The 22,565-nt window shown below is 40.4% G+C and overlaps 2 long non-coding RNA genes across 2 annotated transcripts in view; one reads left to right on the top strand and one right to left on the bottom strand.

The window, feature by feature from the left end:
• LOC119864965 overlaps positions 1-22,565 on the bottom strand; it is a 309,308-nt gene that overhangs the window by 128,622 nt on the left and 158,121 nt on the right. The window lies entirely within an intron of this gene.
• On the top strand, positions 412-14,721 carry LOC119864968. Its single transcript, XR_005375610.1, has 3 exons — positions 412-584; positions 7,762-7,839; positions 14,610-14,721. It is a non-coding gene; the product is annotated as an uncharacterized LOC119864968 (long non-coding RNA).

The raw sequence follows: 22,565 nt of genomic DNA, 5'->3' as shown, positions 1-22,565 counted from the left end.
CTTTTCTATAATAGGGAGGACAAGTTATGATCTCTAATAACAATGAGCAAACTGAGCCTATTTTTCATTCAAAACCCCTGTCACCCTGCACCCCACCCCTGGGGATATTACTGAACTTAAAAGTAGAAGCAAAGAGAATCACTGGCATTCCTAAGGCTCACGTGCCCTAGGTCACAGTGGCTGGTGCAGAATCCTGGCATCACCAGTTTTCAGCTGAGTGATCATATAACTTATCTGTACCTCATTTCCTTTCTCTGAAAGAAGGCATTAATTAACGTGCCTAGTTCACAGTGTGCAAGCGACAACTAAATGAAAGCACACATATAAAGAATTTAGAAGAGTGCACAAATATGGAAAGGATCAATAAATGTTAGTTACATTTATTATTTTTATTCTTTCAGCAGTGATTGGTCTTCCACTGTACACAAGATGGCTAGCTACTTAACATGGGGAATTCATCAAGTGTTTATTGAGCACCTGTTATGCGCTAGACACTATTTCGAGTGCATGGGTTATATGAAGGAACTGAGCAGACAACAGGGGAGTCCTCGCCATTCTTCTGTGCCCCCTGCAGCATAACACAGGTACTGATATTGGCGTCTTGTCCGGCCGATCACTTGATCACTGCCAGGTTGTCACCGCCAAATCTCTTCCCTTAACTTTTCCTATTCTCCTTCTTTCATCCCTCTAAGCATGCTAAGTCTCCAAGCAAGGGCAGATACACCGATTGTTATTAAACACACACAGGTTTAATAGTCAATTTATGCAGGTGCTGCTAATATGCTCATACATTATCTCATTTCATCTATTTAGTGCTCATGATAGTTATATGAAATGCATTCTTTTATCACTGTCACTTACAGATGAGAAAAATGAGTCTCAGAGAGGCTAAGTACCTCACCAGAAGTTGTACAGCCAGTGAGTAACTTGTCTGTCGCTGGAAGTAAGTCCTCTGCCCCCAGACCCTACCTAAGGTCCTAGGGGACCTTCTGGTATTTACCTGCCTGATGGAGTCAGGCACTCAAATGTCCATACCCTTTCTTGGGAAACAGTCAGCCTTCAGGGAATAAAAACACACTCTCTTTTAAAGGCAGAAGAGCTCTCTTTGGAAGTGAGAGCTTGCTGCTTGCTCACCTAAGATCACAAAATTAAGAAGCGGAAGAGCCATAATTTGAACCCAGATTTGACACAAAATATTTCCAGGTGTACTTTGCTCTGTGATCTTTATTAGCAGCGGTGGGATTTAGGGTCAGATGGAAAACTTGGTGTGAGCTATTCCTTTACAAACAATCCCCGAATGAAGCCTTTTTGATGTTCTCTCTAAATGAGGTTAGACAGCCAGATGCAGGGATACACTGGATGTATTGAAGGTAAGAAAGGAAAAAAAAGAAAAAGAAAAACAAAACCCAAAACATTTAACATGTGTTCTAGTATCAAAACACACTGCCTGTGGCATACTCTGAATAAGGATTTTTACAAATCCTGTAATTATTCTTGGAACACATTTCCATTTTTATCTTAAATGTGATCGTTCATGAAATGTAAACATTTAAAAAAACATCACTCATTTTGTAACCCTATTTTGACATTTTGAGGCTTAAAAATACAAATCTTTAGAGGACTATCCATTAGTGAGGAATGAGGCTGGGGGAGAAGTATTAGTTTGTTCGAGTCACAGATCAGGTTACAAAACTGGGACCAGAGAGGTATGAGACTAACAGTGGGAAGAGGATGATGAGGACAGGTATAGTGCTTGCCTTCTTATTTTGGAGAAAAGTGAGAGAAGAGACAGATAAACAGTGACAGCATGAAAGGAGGAAGGGAGGAAAAGAGAACCCCTGTGGGTAGGGCATTGGGCATTAGGGAAAACGAAAGGGAAAGACTTGGGGGTTGGTCTGCGAGGTATGAAATTACAAAAAAGGGGGAGAATGAGGGAAAAATCTGCAAGCCGTGTCAGTAGTTAAATTGAATCTCATTTAATGTCTCTTACAGATGCCGGTAAAATTAGAATGGTAGACTTTTTGTTTCCTTTTCTTTTTAGTAATGTACTGCCACAATTAGCCTGAACCACATGGGATCTCTAAATTTGCAACTGTTGTATAAATAATCCTTGAATGGAGTCTAATAGGAGCAACAAAGCCAAGGAAGTGATAACCTAAATGTATTCAATATCTATTCAATTCAATTCCAATCAACAAGCATTTATGGAGCACATACTGTAGGATAGATACTGTCTCTCAGAGGTCAAAGATGTGACTCGTTTCCTGCCTTCAAAGAACTCATAGACTGGTGTGAAAGAAAAAAAAAAAGTACCATGTACATTACAAGGCACTGTGATAGTGCAAGCATTTCAAGTATATAAAATATACAGAGGGTGATGGGAAAGGTTTTAGAGAGGTTGGTGGACTTCAGGGAAGGGTTAGACATTTGCCAGGCAAACAAGCAAGAGAAACAGTCATGAAAGGGCCTGATCAAATGCCCAGGAGTATGAAGCAGAATAGACTACTTGAAGACATTTTAGTGCATTCTTTCTTATGTGAAGATGCCTCTTAAAATGACCTGTGTCTATGTTTGAGAATGGAGGCTCTGGGCTCCACCACAAACTCTGCAGCAGGATAGCAGGATGCAACTGTGTGTGCATTTTGAAAGAGATCTTTCAAACAGATCTGATATATACTCCTTTTTTTTTTTAGGAGCTAATTATTTGAATTTTCCAGTAGATAAAGATGCAAATTGTGGAACAGATGCCAAAAACAAAAGTTACTGTAGAATAGCAACATAAACGCAGACATTAAATACAGAGATCCCTAGGCTTCTTTCCTGCTTTGAAATGATATGGTTATGCAGTTACATTTCCACGTGTGTTACATATCTTGTAGTAATTCCATCTAGAGCTTTAAAGCTTCTACTATAAAGAAATTCCACTAGTAAATAGAATTTTACATTCTTCTCTATTTTATTATGGACTGCAATAATATTCTTTGTGGAGTTCACAGCCTCATTTTAACCCAGAAATGGTGTACTTGTTTGGAAGTGACAACCGAGTATATGAATAATCCCCCAACAAGCCCACTAACCTAAGGATTCTCCCTACCTGTATAAACCTTCCTTTTCCTTGCCTCTCCCTTAAGTACTATTTGGACAATTAACCTTCAGCCTTGTATATTCTTCTTTCAAGTATAGTTCTCTAAGAAAATGGAAGCAAGGGACAAATAAACATGAGAATTGTTTTTACATAATTACGTTAGACCAGCTTTAAGAATGTGTGCAGAAAAGGATAGGAAAACATTTTCCATCACCTTTGCTTGGGTGTTAAGCGTTCTTAAGTAGACAGTCTGTAGAAACTGAAAATAGGTCCCCTGGCTGATGGAGGTGACATAATTTTAATAGATATTAAATGTCATATGCAAAAAGTTGACAAGTCTAATTGAGTTTTCTCTGATATTAATCAAATTAACTGACATGGAAAGTTGCTAAGCCTAATGAACAGAGGCCGCTGTCTAAACCAGTTACCGTCCAAATATATGCAAAGATGGACAGAACTAATTGTGCTCTGTGAGCTGGGCCTTCGGATACTCGGAGAGAAGGAAGGCCCTGGAGCTTTGTGTGTTGTGGTTTACCTCTTGCACGTCTTTCTCTGCAAACAGATAATGAGTTCACAGACAGTATAGATTGCGTCTTTTACATATCCCTGCAACCCAGGGTCCTCCAGGCCTGCATCTGCCTGTCAAAGAGGAGGCCTCCAGGGAAAGTCTGATGAAAGAAGAGATAAATGAAATAAATTCCTTACAGCATTCATCGAGTTGGGGACTCCTTTGTAGCTTTCTTATCTCCAAACTCTCTGCTGACAGTAGCTTCCTCCAGGGTGGAAACAATGCCATTCCTCTGCATTTCCAGCTCCCAGATGGGTTCTAAGTAAAGGGTCTATGCTGGACACCTTTGCTGCCCTTGCAGATCCACTTGCCATCCCTTTCTACTCTGCTGTTTGTCAGTACAGCAAGTCTCCCTCGGGTTCTGGTTCTGGTTGGTTTGCCCAACTGATGCCCCAACAGGAGGTGAGGGGAAAGATGGAGGGGAGTGAAGCTTGGTACCTGTGCTCCTTTCTGGCATAGTCATCTCAGACATGCTTTACCCCTCTACCAATATTACAGACCCTCGGAGAAACCAGCTTGGTAGTTCTCTTTCCTTCCCATTTCCAGTGACATCTCCCTCCTCCTCACTCCACACTTAAGGATGGTGCATCTCACTGTCACTAACAGTGTGCTGCAGTACAGTCCATCCAGACCATTTTTTAAATTATTTATTTATTTATTTATTTATTTATTTATTTATTTATTTATTTATTTTTCATGAGAGACACACAGAGAGAGAGAGAGAGAGAGAGAGACAGAGACAGAGACAGAGACCAGGGAAAAGCAGGATCCCTTCGGGAAGCCTGATGCAGGACTCAATTCTAGGACCCCAGGATCACGCCCCAAGCCGAAGGCAGATGCTCAACCACTGAGCCACCTAAGCATCCCCATCCACACCATTTTGAATGTCTCCTTATTGAATCTACCTTGAATTACCTAGTTTTAATATGACATTTGTTTCCCGTTGGGGCTGTAAGTGATACAAAATAATCAGATCTGGGGGCCAAGGTGCTATACACATTGGAAAAGATGCAATTGTAAGTGAGGATCCCAGGTAGGGGTTAATATACCAATTCCAGAAAAAGAGGCAGCTGGCCTATACCAGTGCAGTGCTGCTGGAGCCACTTTTATTATTTTTTGCAAATATATTATCTTCTCTAGCTTATAAGCAGCTCCTTGCCTACAAGAACTTTGCCTTCTGCAGTCTAACCCTATCTACCTTCTTCTCCACCACTCTGCTTCCCCCAACTCTACCCTCCCAGGTGTGTGTGGGAGGGCGACCTGGTACAGGCCCACCCCAGAAAATGATGAAACACTGCAATAATGCAAATTCTCCTCTGCCTGTGTTTCTGCCTCTCTTTATACCTGGCCCTATCATTAACCTTGTAATACTAATACAACTCTGCATTTTGTGAGGTGAATTTAGGTTTGATGAAGGAACAAAGGAGTGACTGAATATTGGGGACTGGCTAGAGGTAGTCTGACTCTTGGAAGTGTAAATGAGGGGCATCTGGGTGGCTCAGTTGGTTAAATGGCAAGTTCTTGATTTCAGCTCAGGTCATGATCTCAGGGTCATAAGATCCAGCCCCACATGGGGCTTTGCGCTGAGCATGTTGCCTGCTTATGATTCTCTCCTCCCTCTCTCTCTGCCCCTCCATTCTGCTCATGCAGTCTCTTTGTCTAGAAAAAGAAAAGACAAACAGACATCAAAAACAAAAGTGTAAATAAAACTGCATCAGCTAGAAAATAAGCAACTTAATGTTCTTATGAAAAGACTTTCATCGATGGGGAGGTCAGGTTACTTATAGATTAAGGTTTGCCAGTGGCCACAACTTAGGGTAAAATTGAAACTGTAACCATCACCTTTTGAATCCCCTTCAGTTTAGAAAAAGGAAAAATTTTTTATATCTTTTGTCTTATTTGTTCCCAATTTTATTTTTGTGTTCTTCAAGAGAGGAACTAAGGCTCAAAACCAGGGCTTCTGGCTACTATCTTTCTGAACACTCAGGAGGTCCCTTTTGCCAAATAACCTTGACTCTAAACATTACATTCTGCTAAACTAAATTGCAAACATCAGAAATGGTGGCCCTTTGGTTGATTTATAAACTTAGTATTCCACAGGAAGTCTACCTGAATTAGGCCATCATCAAGCCATTTTGAGAAACAACATATTTTTTTTTTAACAACATATTAACATCAATACCTCATATTAACATCAATACCTCAGTTTAAAAGCTTGCATTTAATAGTCTTGCATTTAACAAGCTTCACTCACTTAAATTTAATCTTTTCCTCTCCCAGTTCTGGAAAGTGAGGAGCTATCTTTGGCATACTGAGAAAAAGTGCTCCTTGGGAGTAGGGTTAGGGAGACAGGGCAAATACTTGATATGTAATATCTGTAATATTGTATGCAATATTGGTTTATTTGTTTGTTTTAGGACACATGTGGGGCCAATTCTTGTTTCCTTGTGTACAAGGTAGGGAACTTCTCTGAAACTCAGTTTCCTGGTTTGGAAATTAGAAATAATAATGCACCTTCCGTAGGGGTGCTGTACAAATCAAACAAATTGGCATTGGAGATGTCTTAATTCGGTGCTCTGCCTGTGGAACATGCTTCAGCTTACACCTTTAAGTGACTTGGAATTGTCTCATTCATTACATTCTCAAAAAATGCACGCAAAATTCTATAAAGGCAGGTGAGTTGAGAGGATTCTTCTAACATTCCCTGCGAACACTCAGGACCCTCCTCGCTCCTGTTCCATTCCAGTCTCTGCCTAGTTCTTGGCACTTAACCTTGTATTTTATGGATGAACATACATCCCCATTTAGAATATATCCGTGGCATTTTGTTCGCCTGAATGGGGCCCACAGAGCTTTTTAAGACTGACATTCTGGCTATCCCTGCTCCTAGCTGCTTCAGGTGGGCAAACACGACCTCATTTGTCAGCTGTTTGAAACCCAATTCTCTATGACATTTTTTTAAAAAGCTGGACCATTCCCTGAAGGTAAGAGGACATGCAGATTTATAATGGATACTTTGTGATAGTTGAATTTGAAAATAGACTTACATTTTAAATTATTGCAAGCCCCTTCTGAACTTACTTGATACCTCTATCAATAACCTTCCCATTTTACCGTCAGTGCTGTCTCTAGCCTCACACTGCTGCTCAGTGTTTTCTGAGTGGCCATAGCTCAGGAAACTTTTGGGGTCTGTCATGGAGGGGAGATAGGGTTGCAGTGGGAGCCTTCCAGGATACATACTTAACGTCACCCTAGAAGTCCCTACTTTTTCTCCTTTGCCCAAAGATAAATTTAATGCTTTTTGGAGATGGTCTTAGCTCTCTTGAATGTGATCATGAACTATATGAACTTAGTCTAGTTTCTTAATCCACCTGGCACTCTGTTTTATACATAAAGTGGGAGAAGTAAAATCTACCCCCCAAATTATTATGAAGACTAAACAAGTCATTTGTGCACATAATTAACTTTATGGCACCACTTCCATGTGCTTGACTCCTATAGCTCAGTGACGGAAGCAAAAGGATGAGTGGGACCTGGTTCCAGCCTTGTAGAATCTCAAAGTCTAGAGAGTGAGAAAGACAAATAACAGGACTCCCAAGCAACCTGGGACAAGTGCTGTGTAAGCCATGAGCTGCTTTATGGAGGCCTGGGAGGGTCAGGAGGTGCCTCTTGAGGAAGAGACTCCCAGAGGTGACACCTGAACTGATGAACAGAAGTTCTTCAGGCGCAGGCAGATGCACGTGTGCTCTGGGGAGTCATTAAGTGGAAGGAAGAGGTTTTGTAAAGAGGTTTTGTAAAGATGCCCAGATAATTTAGAAGTTCAGGGCAGCTGGAGAACAGAGTTTGAGAAGCAGGGTGAGGAGTGTGAGGGTAGCGCATTGGCAGAGTCAGAGAACCAGTCAGAAGGGGGCGGCCCTTCTTTGCCCATCTCTTCACCTGTGGCCTTGATTTAAAACCTTGTTTTCTCTTCACTGGAGTTTGTGACTGTCTTTGGAAGGTCTTCTGGCCTCTAAGCCTGACCTTTTTGTACTTCTGCGAGAATTATTATCATAAATCTGACGCTGTGGTTCTGCTGATAGAACCCTTTACTAATATCTTTTCATTTCAGGAGCTGTCCCATAAAGCCGTTCTGGGAAACATCTGTCCTGAGAACACTCTGGGCTTCAGACTGGGGAGTGATGAAGTGGTGAGCATGAAGGGTTCCATGGCAAACATTCCCCCTTTTGGGATACATATCAGGATCTTTTAAAGCTCTGAGAAGTCCTATAGTAAAGGAACATGTTTTGGTTAACCTGGAATTTCATGCAGTTATTTTAATCACTAAATTCTTCCTTCTTTTTCTCTATGGCATCTGTTATGTAGAAGCAGGAGTTGTTCACAGAGCCCAGTGTGGACAATGCTGGCATGTTGGGTTAAGTACAGACTTTTGAGAAGCACATACACTTATGACCTGGCTCCTCATTTCTTCAGCTTCATCTTCCATGCTTTCCTTTTCACCATCTCTCTAGTTCCATGGAGTGACTTGAGGTTCCCCCAAACATCATGGTGTTGGGAGGATCTGAGGTGCCTCCTGGAGAGAACTCAGCTAAAAGGGAGAAGAATGCACATGCCTTACTGGGGATCAAGGCTGAGGCCTTTGGAGGGGGTTAGAAGCTTTGAGTGCCGCAGAATGGCTGACACTTGATATACCATTCCTGTTGCCCCATGGTTACACAGATGCTGGCATCAGTCCACCAGCCAGGAGTGAAGTCCGAGTGCTAACTGTGTGCATTTGCTCAATTATTTACCTTCCTAAGTCTAGCTTCCTCAGCTATGAAGGTGAGGTAACAGTAATTCCTGCCTCAATGGGCTACTGAGAGGATTAAACACAAAATGTCCGGTATACTTGTTGGCACATGGTGAAGCATACAATAATCAAGCTAGCACTATTTATGCAAAGTTATTACTCACTAACTAATGATAATAATGGCTGATATAAATATAGCACTTACTATGTGTTAGGTACTGTTTTCAGTATTTTACACACTCATTTATTTAATCTTAACTACTACACTAGGAATTACTATCTTCCTCATTGTACAGATAAATTAGTCATTTTGTAAGTCACACAACTAGTAAGTGATGTCTCAGGACATGATCCTAGGAAGTTTGTCTCCAACATCTATACTCTTCATACTACCCTAAATGAAAATAAGCAAAATAATAGAAGACCTGTTTCACTAAAAACTTGGTGAGTGGTTTAGGGGCACACAGAAACATCCTTATTTCAGGCTCTTGCTTATAGAAGGGAACACATATAAAAGAGACAGAAAGGCAATCTCCCTCATTCCACAAGATACTTTGGTACAGGTTTCGCCATCAGGAGCAGTACTCAGTGAGGAATGACAGTGGTCAGCTAGAGTGGAAATCCTAGACAGCACACAATAGTCTAGAAATTTCCAGAAATACCTGTGATCGTTTTGTAGGAAATGGGAGGTTCTGTGCCAGTAGACGAGGGCAATCACCAGTAGCACTTTTGCTACTGCAGTTAACTGCAAACCCACCTGTACTCATGAGTCAACGGTTTGGGTGTGTTCAGTTTTTTGGCCCTGTGCACGCCCTCTTGCTTGTTAGTGATTCCTTCCTTGGTGGGTGCTTTGAGAGAATACAACCTGAGCAGATCCTGTTATCCTCCTGTCTTACTGCTTCTGGCCTTAACCATAAAGGCTGTTCAATAAATGCATTTTAAATTAAATTATTTTGAAAAACCAAAGAAAAGTCCAAGTTTATAATGATGAAGTGCTCATAACAACTGGCCATCTGATACCTAAACGGTGCTTATTTGATCTTATAAAAAGTCATAGAATAAATACATATTGCTTCTAAAATAATTTTATGCAATTTGGAAGTCACAGCCAACTTGCAATGTATGAGCAGTTTGAAATTAATGTTCATCTTTCAGCTTTTTATTAAATCGGCTAAAAACCAATCTAATTCCAATTTTTTTAAAATATTTCTTCTCTTTAAAAAAGCTGAGGGAAATGGTGAAACCACTGAATCTTTCTAAAAATGGCAAAAGCCAAGTGCTAGACCTTTTAGACTCAGAGACAAATGAAGTAGTGACTCTATTTTGAATAGATTTAGTGCCTAAACATCATTGCTCCTGCTAACTTCTCTCTGATTTATGACTTGATTTTGGCAAGGAAGGCAGTCTAGTACAGGAAAGGGCTGTGTCTTGCTGACGGGATTTTGAATGCCCTCTTTCTGCTATTCACCCTTCACCAGAGGTAACTTTGTTCAAGTCAGTCAGCAAGTTGCCCTGGGCAGGCCCCATGTTCTAGGCACTGTGGATACAGCAGTGAATAAAGCTGAACTGATCTGATCTCTCTCCTTGTGGAGTTCAAGAAAGAGAAGAAGTTGACTTCTCAAAAATCTCACTTTCCTTTATAAGAAAGTGAGTATAAGTCTAGTTCTCGAGACAGCATGAGAGATCTAGCATACTGCACACCACACTATGTGAACACTCATTTCCACTCCCTTCCTATTCCCGTTCTTTCCTCCATTGGCCCTATGTCTAGGTACCTGCTCTTTCCTCTTCAGTCTCACTGCTTGATGCATTTCAGGCACCAAGATCTGGATTTTTAATCTATTCCTAGGTCTGTATTCCTTCTGACCTCAGTTTCTCCCCAGAGCCAGCCTTTCCTCAGTGGCCCAGGGTGCTCACATGTTATCTTTTTCTGACTCACCTTGGGCTCCTGACTTTTCCTCTAGGACATGTTCCAGTGGCTCCCACACACCACAGGCCCAACTTTCCCTGGATGCCCTCCCCCAGACCCCTTGACAAGTCCTGGCACAGGGCTGCAACACAGAGTTTCCTCCTACAGGCCTAAAGCTGAGCAACTACCCCTCCCCATGACTTCCACCCCTCCAGCCACCCGCCCCTCCTGGCAAACTTTTATTTAAGGCTGGGAAGAGTGGCATCACAAACGTCTAGTTTCTATACTTGAGATTCAGAGGAACTTCAATTCCTCAAGGCTCTTGGCTCTGAAGGTTTTAGACCGTGGAAGTGCAAAGCACCTGTAGATATAAGTATTTAGCCCTGAATCATGAATGATGGGGATCTTAGGATGCAGTTATGTGGTTAGTTAGGAAAAGCACAGAGTAGCATCGAGGTTCAACAAAACTCTTCAGATCTGTGAAACTGCCCAGAAAATTTCAGAGGATAAAGGACAGCAGGCCGAATGTGTGCTGCTTAATGGCCTGTAGCCAGGGCAGTCTCTCAAAGTCCAAAGCACACTTTGTAGGAAAGGGGAGAACTGTGGTCTCTGTGTGCAGTTATAAGAATAGAAGTAACTTGTTTTAGCATTCCACAGAGTATTTATTCATTCCTTCCTTCATTCATTCACTGTCAACAAATATGAATCAATTTTGTATTCTACATGCCTTGACCTAGAGAGACTCTGGTCAGGGAAACCCAATCCTGCCCCTCTTGGAGCTTACATCTGCATCAGGGAACAGATAATATCTATGTGAACAAAAGCATAAGATAATATCAGTGAGTCTGATGAGGGAATAGTGACCAGGAGATGCTATTTAAACTAGGATGGGCGGGAAATTAAGATTGCTTACTTATAATCAGCCAAGTGCCTGGCATCAGGACTAGGGGAAGATTTCTCAACCTCAGTACTATTGACAGTTGGGCTGGATAATTCTTTGTTTTGGGTAACTATTCTATGCTTTGTAGAATATTTAGCAACACTCTAAATGCCAGTAGTTTCCCCCTCCCTGTGGTTGTGACAATCAAAAATGTCTCCAGACGTTGACAAATATTCCCTGAGCACCATGGATGCTAATGGATGTGGGGCTTTTTTTTCTTCTTCTTCTTCTTCATGTCATTCTCGGCATGAAGCACCAAATGCAGAAAGATAAAGTCCTTTTGGTTCAATCATCACAGTAATGAGATTCCATCAGATCTGGTCCCAGAAGAGAAAAAGCTGAAAGCCTAAGGTATAATAACTCAGGGATAAAGCACAGATTTGGATACACCTACCCTTTTATCAGAAGAAAGTTAGAACAGAATAATGGAATGACAATGGGTTTCCCACAGGGAGAGAGAGTGGGAACTTCGTACTACCTGTGTGATGATTAGTAGGTTACTAGGCCTAGCTGTTCTTCCATGTCCTTATTTGTAAATGGGTTGTATAATGTCCTCCTCAGAGGTCACAGCTGCAGAAGACTTTGCTGTGGGGCTTAAATGAGAGAGGACATATGTATAGTTGTAGACCAATAAATAATAGTTCTTATGATAGTTATTGTCATTTTGATTCATAACTTGGAGTTTATATTTAAATTTGTTCCCAAGTTTGAGCTCAGTGTGAGTGCTGTTTAATTGCATTCATTTATATACTTTGATTTTTTTCTCAACTAGTTTAAAATCTCCAATAATCCTTAGAACCCCTAACTTTTGAGAAGAGGCCCTGATTTTTCCTCACTTCTGGGTACAGTGGATGTCAATGGCTTTCTGAAGTCTGTGGCTCAGGGAACACCACTGGCTTAGGTCACAGGCCTACTGGGTGAATTCCAGGGCACTGAAGAGACCTCAGGTGAGCTGTCTGAAACTTTGGGTTTTCAGGTGAGCTGTCTGAAACTTCGGGATTTCAGCCGAAGCAGAGTGGTGTGGCATACAATGTGACCTTGTGAATAAATCCTGCATGGAGCCCAGAAAGTCCTGGGCTTAAATCTTAACACTGCTGCTCACTCTCCAACTTGTCCTGTGCAATCACTATGTTCTCAGGTCTTCATGTCCTTGTCAGGAAAAGAGGCATGATGATGACTCTCATTGCATGCTTGGGGCTTGAGAAAAGGCATGTACTGCTATATTGATGCTCCTAGAATATTCTGTGCCTTCATTTGCTACTTTAGTATGATTGAGACTTTTTAGTCCAAAAGCATTTTATAAAACAAAACAAGAGCAAAAGGAAATGTTACCAAATACAGGAAACTCTTGAATTCTGATGACCAGAACTTCATTCTGAGAATTCAGCTGACTCTCAAGAGCAGGCATCTCTGAGGAACAGTAGCCCAGCTGGCAGAGAGAAGATCACGAGTTTGATAAAATCCCTTTTTACCGAGCCATCATACATGGTGACAATTGATAAGTTAGAATCCTAGACTAGAAAAAAACCTCAGGTACCCTTAGACACTATCCATTCTTAGGATTTGCAAATTATTTTAGTGGTAGGGACTTTTACCTCCAAAAAACTTTTTAATTTGTAACTGAGACTAAAGTTTAACACGTAAGTGAGACTAGAGCAAAGAGGTGGATGTAGAAAGGTGCTAATCAAGTATGTGAAGAAAATAAGATGGGGGTAGTTTGCACACTAAGTCAAAGCAAAGCACAGGTTAATAGCTGTTTTGATTTGGATGGACCAGGCTGCCTCCCACAGTTTTTAAATCTGTTTCTGCATCTCGGAGGCAACTAATCCTCACTAAAATACTCTTGCAAGTAGCAAATACCATCACCATCATCCTTACGGAGGATACTAGATTGGAGAAAACCTTAAATAAATTCCTTACACATGCCTCATTTAACTTCACCATCTCACTGTGTAAGTTGAAGAAAGTCTTCTCAGTTTCCTTTAAGTGCCTCTCCATGTACAAATACCGCTCCCCTTCATCAGGGCACTTGGGCTCTGAGAAAAGGGAAAGAATAATCTATTGAGTTTCTTGAGATTCTTTTTCATATCCATCCTCTTCTTCAACTATCTTTCCTCCACTTAAAAGAAATTGTCTGGGAAAACTGGAGATTTCTTTCTTTCTTTTTTTTTTTTTTTTTTCTGAGTAATGTGCCCAGCAGTGGTCCCTCAGACAAAGCCTACACATTTGCTAAAGCCCATCATCCCACAAGAGTCTCTTCCCCAAATTCTAAGTGTTGTTGCAAAATGCTTGATAAATAAGTGTGAATAAGATAATTACCTACTCCTATTTCCAAAAAAGCTTGTTGGCAGGTGGAGTTAGTAAGACAGAGCTCTCACATTCAATAATAACTTTGTAAACATTTTCTCCTGTTTAGATGGAATAAAAAATAATTTCCTATTTTCAGATAAATGTTATCAAGAGGGTGTTAATTGGTATGAGAATGTCTTATTTATCATTTTGGTAGCAATTTTTTTAAAATAACCAATTTAAGCAAGAATCGTTTCTAGAAGGAAAGAGTCCTAGTGAGGGTGTCGTTCTCAGTTTGATGTTTTCAAGAACTGACATGTTGGTCAGCTACTCACACATAAGGTAAGACATCACTTTTGTGAGGATAAAGATGCTATGCGAGTCCTAACTTAGCTTGCCTCCTTCTCCGCATCAAGGCCACACTTCTATGTCACCTGTCTTATCTGCCTCAGCAGAGACTGTCAGCTGAGCTGTGATTCACAGGTGTCCCAGAAGTGAGGGTGGACAGAAGACCTGTTTATCCAACTGAAGAATCATGCCATTTATTTCTTTTGAATTTTTGGTCCTTCATCCTCTGGAGTGTTCGGAAATATCCAGTGCTATTCTTTGGCTTAACACAGAGAAGTGAGTCTTACAGTGGGGGTGGGGTTCAGGGCCATTTCTTGTGTTCTCCAAAACAGAGACTGATGTGAGTGACGAGGAAGACCCTACAGGCAGGTCACAGTGGCTGCTCTGGAAGATTATCTTACCATTTTTTTATTATTATTATTCCTTGTTTGGTTTTGCTTCAATATTAGTTTCCAGAAGTAAAATACACTTATATTTCCTTATCAAATGAATTATTTAGAAACAACAGTAAGTTTCTAATATACTGGATGATTCGCATGGCCTCTACATAAAAAAATATATATGGCATATTCATTCTATCCCAGATTTGAAGTACAGTTGATTTTTCTGTTTTGTGGTGTGGTTGTTGTTTTTAGTTTATTTGTTCATTTGTTTATTAACTTGCTTTATTTTGTTTTATCTAAGATGTTCCTGACTGGAACGTAGACGGGCTTAATGAACATTTGTGGAATCAGTCAATCAATGGATGACGTTTGAGATAATCTACGCAATGTGTATGAGCCTGAGATGACAAACTAAATAGGTAAGGGAGGAAAAGTAATTGGAAGTGGAAATTGGAAGTGGAAGGTAGGAAGTAGACATATTTGATAACAAAAAAGCAACATAGTTGGTAGTTAAGGGCTGAGGCTCTTAAAATATGCAGAAAACACTTCATTTTAATTTCTCTCCTTCTCCTTCCCCTCAGTCCCCACAAAAAATAAAACAAAACAAAAAACTGATGACCTTGCTTAGATGAAGGCCCAAATCACATAATTTTGGGGGATGGGAGTCCATCTCACATAGATTAAATTCATGTGAATATGTGTGTGTGTAAGAATGGTTACTGAGTGAGCGTTAATTTTAATAACTACCATCCAATGAGCTCACATATATTATGTTGTTTGAGAAAAGGGCAGTTAGCTATTTACACTCCCCACTTTACAGATGAAAATACCGAGACTCAATTTTACGTGAGCAGTGAGTGCTGGAATGGGAATTTTTTTCTAATGTCTGCATGTATTTATAATCCTGCACTTTACCGTGTTGCAACTCACTTTATGTTTGCCTCCTCTCAAATGGAAGGGAGAGAGGAGAGATGAAGAACAGGTGAGATGCAGCGTGAAGATGGAAATAAGAGAGACTGGGGGGATGGGATTCAGATAGCCCTTCTCTCCTTAAGAGAGGAAGCCATCTGCTCAGATTAGAGAGTGCAACATAAGAGATTGCTGGTCAGGAGTGGGGACGGAGGAAAGCAGCTGGACATTAGAATAGTTATTGATGAGAATGTGACAAGGAGTTAACATCAGAGACCTTTATGGTCTCTTTAGTGGCTTTTTTTTTTTTTCCTGAAATAGAACCACTTCCATGAAAAGGGCACATTTCCCAATTGCTCCAAATGTTGATCTAACTTAAGTAAGTGAAAGGCCATAGCTTAGTAATGGTTACACTTCCTTAACTGTAAGAACTAGAAGGGTAGATACTTCATGGGCCTGGCTTCTTAGTAGGGGGAATACTGCAAGTCATGGGGTGGACTATCCCAGTGGGCCTCACACACATCCTGAACCTTAGTGCTTATCAGGTCAAATTTCATTGCTAAAGTCATCTTTGCTCTATCATATGCCATATTTCTTTCCCTTTGGTCTTGGGAAGTTGGAAAAAAATACTTTGATGTTCATTCACATATTTCTTCACTTATTTATTTTAAAAAAAAACACTTTATTTGGCATTAACTGCTTAGTAAATGTTTGTTATACACCATCCCATTTTCATTGCAAACCAAGACTATGGGATTGATTTTCTTGACATTTTATAGATTAGGCAAAAGGCTCAGAGATGTAAAGTAATGTGACTTGAGCAGTGTACAGTGTCAAAGCTGATTTGAGACCAGGCTTGTATACCTGCTTCCCCTGACTGTGCTCTGGGCACTACACTGTGAAGGGCTCCTCTGCCTACTTGGCCTGGCCTCTAGGGCCCTTGGGACCTAGATATACTGGTTCTACAGTTATCTTGTTCTTGAAGAGCAGAGAACCACACTGCAGTTCTTTAGGACAGCTTGGACCAGACATATTATTTTGCAACTTTGGCTTTCATCTTTCAGTTTTGTCTCATAGCCAAGATATTTCCACCTTCTGAGTCCCGTGGGAAACTCTAGGGCACAGACTTGAGTGATTTCCAACTCTGAGAGTTATTATAATAATTAATTAATTACTACCCCATTAATTTGGCTTTAATTTAACATTGCATCCATTTACCATTGCATAACTTGCGGTGGGGCTTTTTGGTGAGCTTTAACATTAGAGTACGTGACTTTATTCACAAGGCAGTTTTGCTTTTGCACTGAATCAAAATTGCTACATGCTTGGGAAATAAAAAGGTAAGACTGAAAAAACAGCCTCCTTTAATTCTTCTTTTCTAAGTCCATTATTTTTCCTTTGACTAAGTTTAGAGCTACTTCAGAAACTGCTATTACCAAAGTTTTGGCTATTTCTGGAATGAGAGACTCAGGATTACTTAATAAGAGAGAAATTGACTTTTCCAGGTTACCTGGACTCCTTCCCAGGTAATTGTGTGTGTGTATGAGGGGGTTGGAATGAGCCAAAAAGGATGTTGATGTCAGGAGTATTGAGTGTGAGACAGAGAGGGAGTCCATCCTTTCTTACATTACTCAATGCTAAAAAGTGATCTTTTCTAAAATACAAATATTATTAGCTATGTTCCTCCCTTATTTCATGGTTCTCTATTGCCTGTTGGTAAAAGTCCAGACTCTCACATGTGACAAGTAAGTCCCTTCCAAATCTAACGCTTCTATCTGCTTTCTCTTCTCATCCCACCTATAGCCCTTTCTCCCTGCCACCAGAAACCAAAGGGCCTTGCACTCTTGCCAGGAAAGGCATCCATGACCATGCATCCTAAAGGGATCTTGCCTCCTTTCATCTGCCAGGCAAGCTCTGATGCATCCCTCAAGATTCTTGTCAAACACTGACACCTCTCCAAAGCCTTCTTGATTCATTCAGTCCGACTTTGGCCTTCTTTTGTATATACATCTTCATTCTTGTCAGAGCTTCATGTAACATCACATGTATCTGTTTGCCTTTCTGTGTCCCCCACTATGTTATGAACCACAGAAAGTAGAATAATGTTTCTATTTATTTTGTACCACCAGCCTTCGAATAGTATCTAGTATCTAGTATCTAGTATCTAGAATAAAAAGGTATCCGTTAACTTTTCAAAGGTGCCCAGAAGGAAGGAAGGAAGGGAGGAAGGATAGATAGATGGGAGGAAGGAAAGATGGATGGATAGAAGGATGGAAAGAAAGAAGGGAGGAAAGAAGGAAAGAAGGGAGCCAGGGAGGAGGGGACGAGAGAGAGACAGAGACAGAGAGAGAGAGAAGAAGAAGAAGAAGAAGAAGAAGAAGAAGAAGAAGAAGAAGAAGAAAAGGAGGAAGGGAGAAAGATAGAAGAAAGGAAATGCAGAAGGGAGAGAAGGCGGAGGGAAGGAAGGAAGGAAAGAAACTAGAGAGTGAGGAAGGGAGAAATGAAGGGAGAGAGGAAGGGATGGAAGAAGAAGGTAAGAAGGCAGGGAGGGCAGAAAGACAGACAAATGAGTGAGAATCACTTCTTCGCCAGTGGTTCCAGCTCTGTGTAGGTAGTGAGCTGGGTGTATTTGAGAGGACATCTTCAGTCCTCACAAGAGCATTGCAATGTGTTTATTGTTCTTATTCACATAGGGAGAGCATTTTGCCAGTGGTTACCCTGGGAAATTTCAGAGCTGCGATTAGAGCCTGATCTGTCAGGATTTAAGGTGTTATTTAATTCTATTGATCCAATGTGCCCTTTGGATCCAGTCTCCTCCCTCCAGGCTTCACAACTCAGTCTCTAGTTGATCAGAAGTGATCTTAGAACCCTGAAACCAACAAAATGACTCTACAACTCTCTTAATACTTTAATTTGAATACCTTGGGAGTAAAATGGAAAGATTAAGGGAAAAAACAGGTTTTACTTTTCTATTCATCTATTTAACAGGAACAATAGAAGCTAATAGTTATTGAACACTATAATGATTAATTCTATGTGTCAACCTGGCTGAGTCATACTACTCATATATTTGGTCAAACATTATTCTGGATGTTTCTGTGAAAACATGTTTTGGATGAGATTAGCTTTTAAATTGGTGAACTTTGAGTAAAGCAGATTACCCTTCATAATGTTTGCGGGACATATGCAATCAGTTAGAGATCTTAATAAAATACTGACCTCTCCCAAGCACAGAGAAATTATATCAGCAAGCTGCCTTTGGACTCAAACTTCAACTCTTCCTTGGGTCTCCATTCTGTCAGCCTACCCTGCAATTTTAGGCTTGTATTTCCACAATCCTGTGAACTACTTTCTTAAAAGGTCTCTCTTTTCTCTCTTTCTCTTAGAGATTTGAATCCTTGAATCTTATTAAGATGAAGGTTCTGATTCAGTCCACTTGAGGTCATCTTCCACAAGCTCTCAGGTGATGCTGTTGCTACTATGGTTCAGGAGACTCCACTGTGTTTGGCATGGCTTTAAAGCACTTCTGGCTGTTGGATCAAGAGTCCTGAGTTCAACTCTGACCCTAGAAAGTTAACCTATTTGTTATTTAGTATCCATTTCTACAAAACTATAATGATAAGACAACCCATCTTATCACAGGGCTGCTCTGAAGATGAAATGACATGGCCATATAGAGTTCTCGGAATAGTGTCTGGCACACTATAAACACACAATAAACAAAATATGTTATTTTTATATTGTTGTTATCTTTAAAATAACACAGTGGTTCTCAATACAGGGCTGAGGGTAGACACCTGGAATCATTTTTGGTTGACATGAGTGATTAGATGGAAAGTGCTGTTGGCATCTAGTGAGGAGAGGTCAGGGATGCTGTTATGCATCTTACAAATGATTATCTGTCCCAAAATATCAATAGTACCAAGGTTGAGAAACCTTTCAATAACTCTGCAACTTAGGTATTATCACTCCCAGTTTGCAGATGAAGGCACAGAGATCCAGAGATATGGCTAAGTACACACAGTAACACAGACCAACGTGAAAATACAGCCCTGAAACAGATGCTTTTAAAACCTCCTGAGTCAATGTGTATGAGTAACACACCTGTGTCTTCATGTAGTTGGACTCTCTTTTTAACTTCTAGGGCTAAAAACAAGCTTTGAGCCAGTATTATTCTGGAATTTCAATCCAAAGTAGAGTCCCAGAGGAGGCCATTCAGTCATGACTATTCTTTGCAGAACCAGTGGAGTCACACACCACTCGTGCAATTCAAATCCCCTCAGACAAAGGCAAGACGATTATTGTTTTTTGAGAAAATGAAAATCCATATGGATTAGAGTGTGGGCTTCAATACATGTTTCAAACCTTGTACAAATGAACAACAGGAGTTTATTATTATTATTTTCCAATCACAGCATGTCATTTGTAACACCCTCTGCAACCCACTTCACTTTTCTCTCTTGATTCTATAAATACTTCTAAACTGTCACTGTCTCTCTAAAGAATTCATCTGCTTAGAAAATTTTGTAGAGATAAAACCCAAAACTTCTTAGACTCGTTCACTTAATTCAAACTAACCAGCCAATCAACCAAATGATAAAACCATAATAAAAATCAACCTGTAGCAAAATAAAACTATGATTTTTTTTTATCATGATGAAAGAAACTGAGCTTTTTCTTATAGCAAGATTGGTTCTACCACTATTAACCATGTGACTTCCCTTCATAGTGGAGCACTGGTTTATATAAAACATAAATGCTAGAACTGCCATGATAAACTGTAGAGGAAGGGCTCAAAAGATAATTGGACATGCTTATAGTGTGTTTGCTGTATAGGATTGGAAGACCTACCATCTAGTTATGTTATTCATGAGGGCCTAGAAAGCACTCTATTTGCTAAAGTAAAAATGATTGCTCTGGTTATGGAGACATCAGTATTGTTGAGAAACTCAGTGATAGCTGTTTTCTGAAGTCGTGGGATGATAGTAATAGATGCAGGTATAGAACTGGACTCCCCAGTTGAACTGGTATAGAACTGGACTCCCCAGTTGAACTCTCCAGCTGAACAAAATCAAAGAAAAAGCAAAGTGGTAGCATTTAACTTACAGAAGCAAGCGGGTGATACTCACTGTAAGGAGGAGAAGGGCAGAAAAGCTGCCAGGGGAACTAACCTTGCAGAGGCCTATAATGCCTAATGTTTCTAGAAGTAAGATTGATGGACATTGGACAAGAGTGTTGCTTAATATATGTAACCAACAGATCAGAAATGGTTGAGCAGAAGGCTGAGTCCAGCTGAACCAGTGAAAAGACATGATGTCTTGCCAAGTTTCTAGACATGCTCTGGTTCTTTTATTTTTTTAATTTAAATTCAATTTGCCAATATTTAGTATAACACCACTGCTCATCTCATCATGTGCCCTCCTTAATGCCTGTCATCCAGTACCCTTTCCCTCCACCCATTTCCCCTTCTGCAATCCTTTGTTTCCCAGACTTAGGAGTCTCTCATGGTTTGTCTTCCTCTCTAATTTTTTGCTACTCAGTTTCTCCCCCTTCCTTTATAATCCTTTTCACTATTTCTTATATTCCACATATGAGTGAAACCATATGATAATTGTCTTTCTCCAATTGATTATTTCACTCAGCATAATACCCTCTAGTTCCATTCATGTCGAAGCAAATGGTGGGTATTCGTCCTTTCTGATGGCTGAGTAATATTCCACTGTATATACAGACCACATCTTCTTTATCCATTCATCTGTCGATGGACATCATGGGTCCTTTTACAGTTTGGCCTATTGTGGACATTGCTGCTATGAATATTGGGGTGCAGGTGTCCCATCATTTCACTACATCTGTACCTTTGGGGTAAATACCCTGTAGTGCAATTGCTGGGTGGTAAGGTAGCTCTATTTTTAACTTCTTGAGGAACCTCCGCACAGTTTTCCAGAGTGGCTGCACTAGCTTGCATTCCCACCAACAGTGTAAGAGGGTTTCCTCTTTCTTCGCATCCTCGCCAACATTTGTTGTCTTCTGTCTTGTTAATTGCAGCCATTCTCACTGGTGTGAGGTGGTATCTCATTGTGGTTTTGATTCATATTTCCCTGATGTGGAGCATTTTGTCATGTGCTTCTTGGCCATGTCTTCTGTCCATTTCTCAAGTGGATTTGCTCTAGTTCTTAGGCCCAGTTTTCATCAACAGAATAGGAGTTAAAGGCCTCATGTGAGCAAGGCCTAAAGCACCATAGCAAATATATACAATAGTGACTCTTCCCCAAAGGAAATTGTAATTATTTCATAGGTGACTTTAAACTATGAAAGGCTAAAACCCAGATCTTTTGAAAATATATGGGTCCAAGTTGATGGTGATGTTTGGGGACTTAAAGTGCTATCATGGTCTCTGTTACAGTAGAGGCATATGGAATCAAGTAATAAATGGAGTATTGCTGCAGGTTTATTTCACAGTAGACTTAACTGTCCTGTGATCACTTCCCTGGTTCTCTGGTTATAGAATTGAAAAAGATATCCTCAGAATTTGGCAGAATGCTCCTTGATATTAGCTGTTAGAGTAAGAGCTACAGTAGTAGGAAAGCCCAGATAGAAGCTCCTGAAATTCTTAGACCAGCTCCTATCCTAGCCAAGATAGTAAGTAAAAAACCATATTATAGACACTTTTTCTGAACTCAAGAATCTTTAGAAGTTGTTGAAAGTAGTTCCTGTCTGATCAGGAAGATTCCTGCCTTCAGTTAAGGCAGGTTTCAAGGCACATCAGACCAACTTCATCATGCAAGTGCCCTGCTGAGTCAGGGCTAGACTTTGGTAATGATGGAAGACACAGTGGTCAGATGAAAACCTATATGTCGCAATCATAAAAACACTGGATACAATTTTTTAAAAGATTTATTTATTTGAGAGAGCAAGAGAGAGAGAGCAAGCTAGCTCATGCATGAGTGGGGGGAGGGGCAGAGGAGGGACTCTCCAGCAGACTCCCTGCTGATCTCAGAGCCAGTTGCAGGGCTCCATCTCAAAACTCTGAGATCATACCCAAGCCAAAATCAAGAGTTGGATGCTTAACCAACTCAGCCACCCAGGCGCCCCTTGATAAAATTTTTTAAAAACCTGTAAATATGCAAAAATAGACTGGAGAGTTACTTTTTTCACAAATGCAGCTTTGCTGCAGAAAAGCATGGTAAGAAAAACTGCTGTTCAGAGATGGAAAAGCAGTTGGAAATTTAAAGAGAAAATTCTAGCAGATAAAATAAATAAAGAAAAAAAACTTAGAAGGGGTGAGACTTAATTTCAATGCATAAACTGCCTAAATTCCTAGTTGGCAGATGAACCATGCATATGT

The sequence above is a fragment of the Canis lupus genome, chromosome 21 (genome assembly GCF_011100685.1).
Source record: "Canis lupus familiaris isolate Mischka breed German Shepherd chromosome 21, alternate assembly UU_Cfam_GSD_1.0, whole genome shotgun sequence".
NCBI lineage: Eukaryota > Metazoa > Chordata > Mammalia > Carnivora > Canidae > Canis > Canis lupus.
This window is presented reverse-complemented; position numbering and strand designations above follow the sequence as displayed.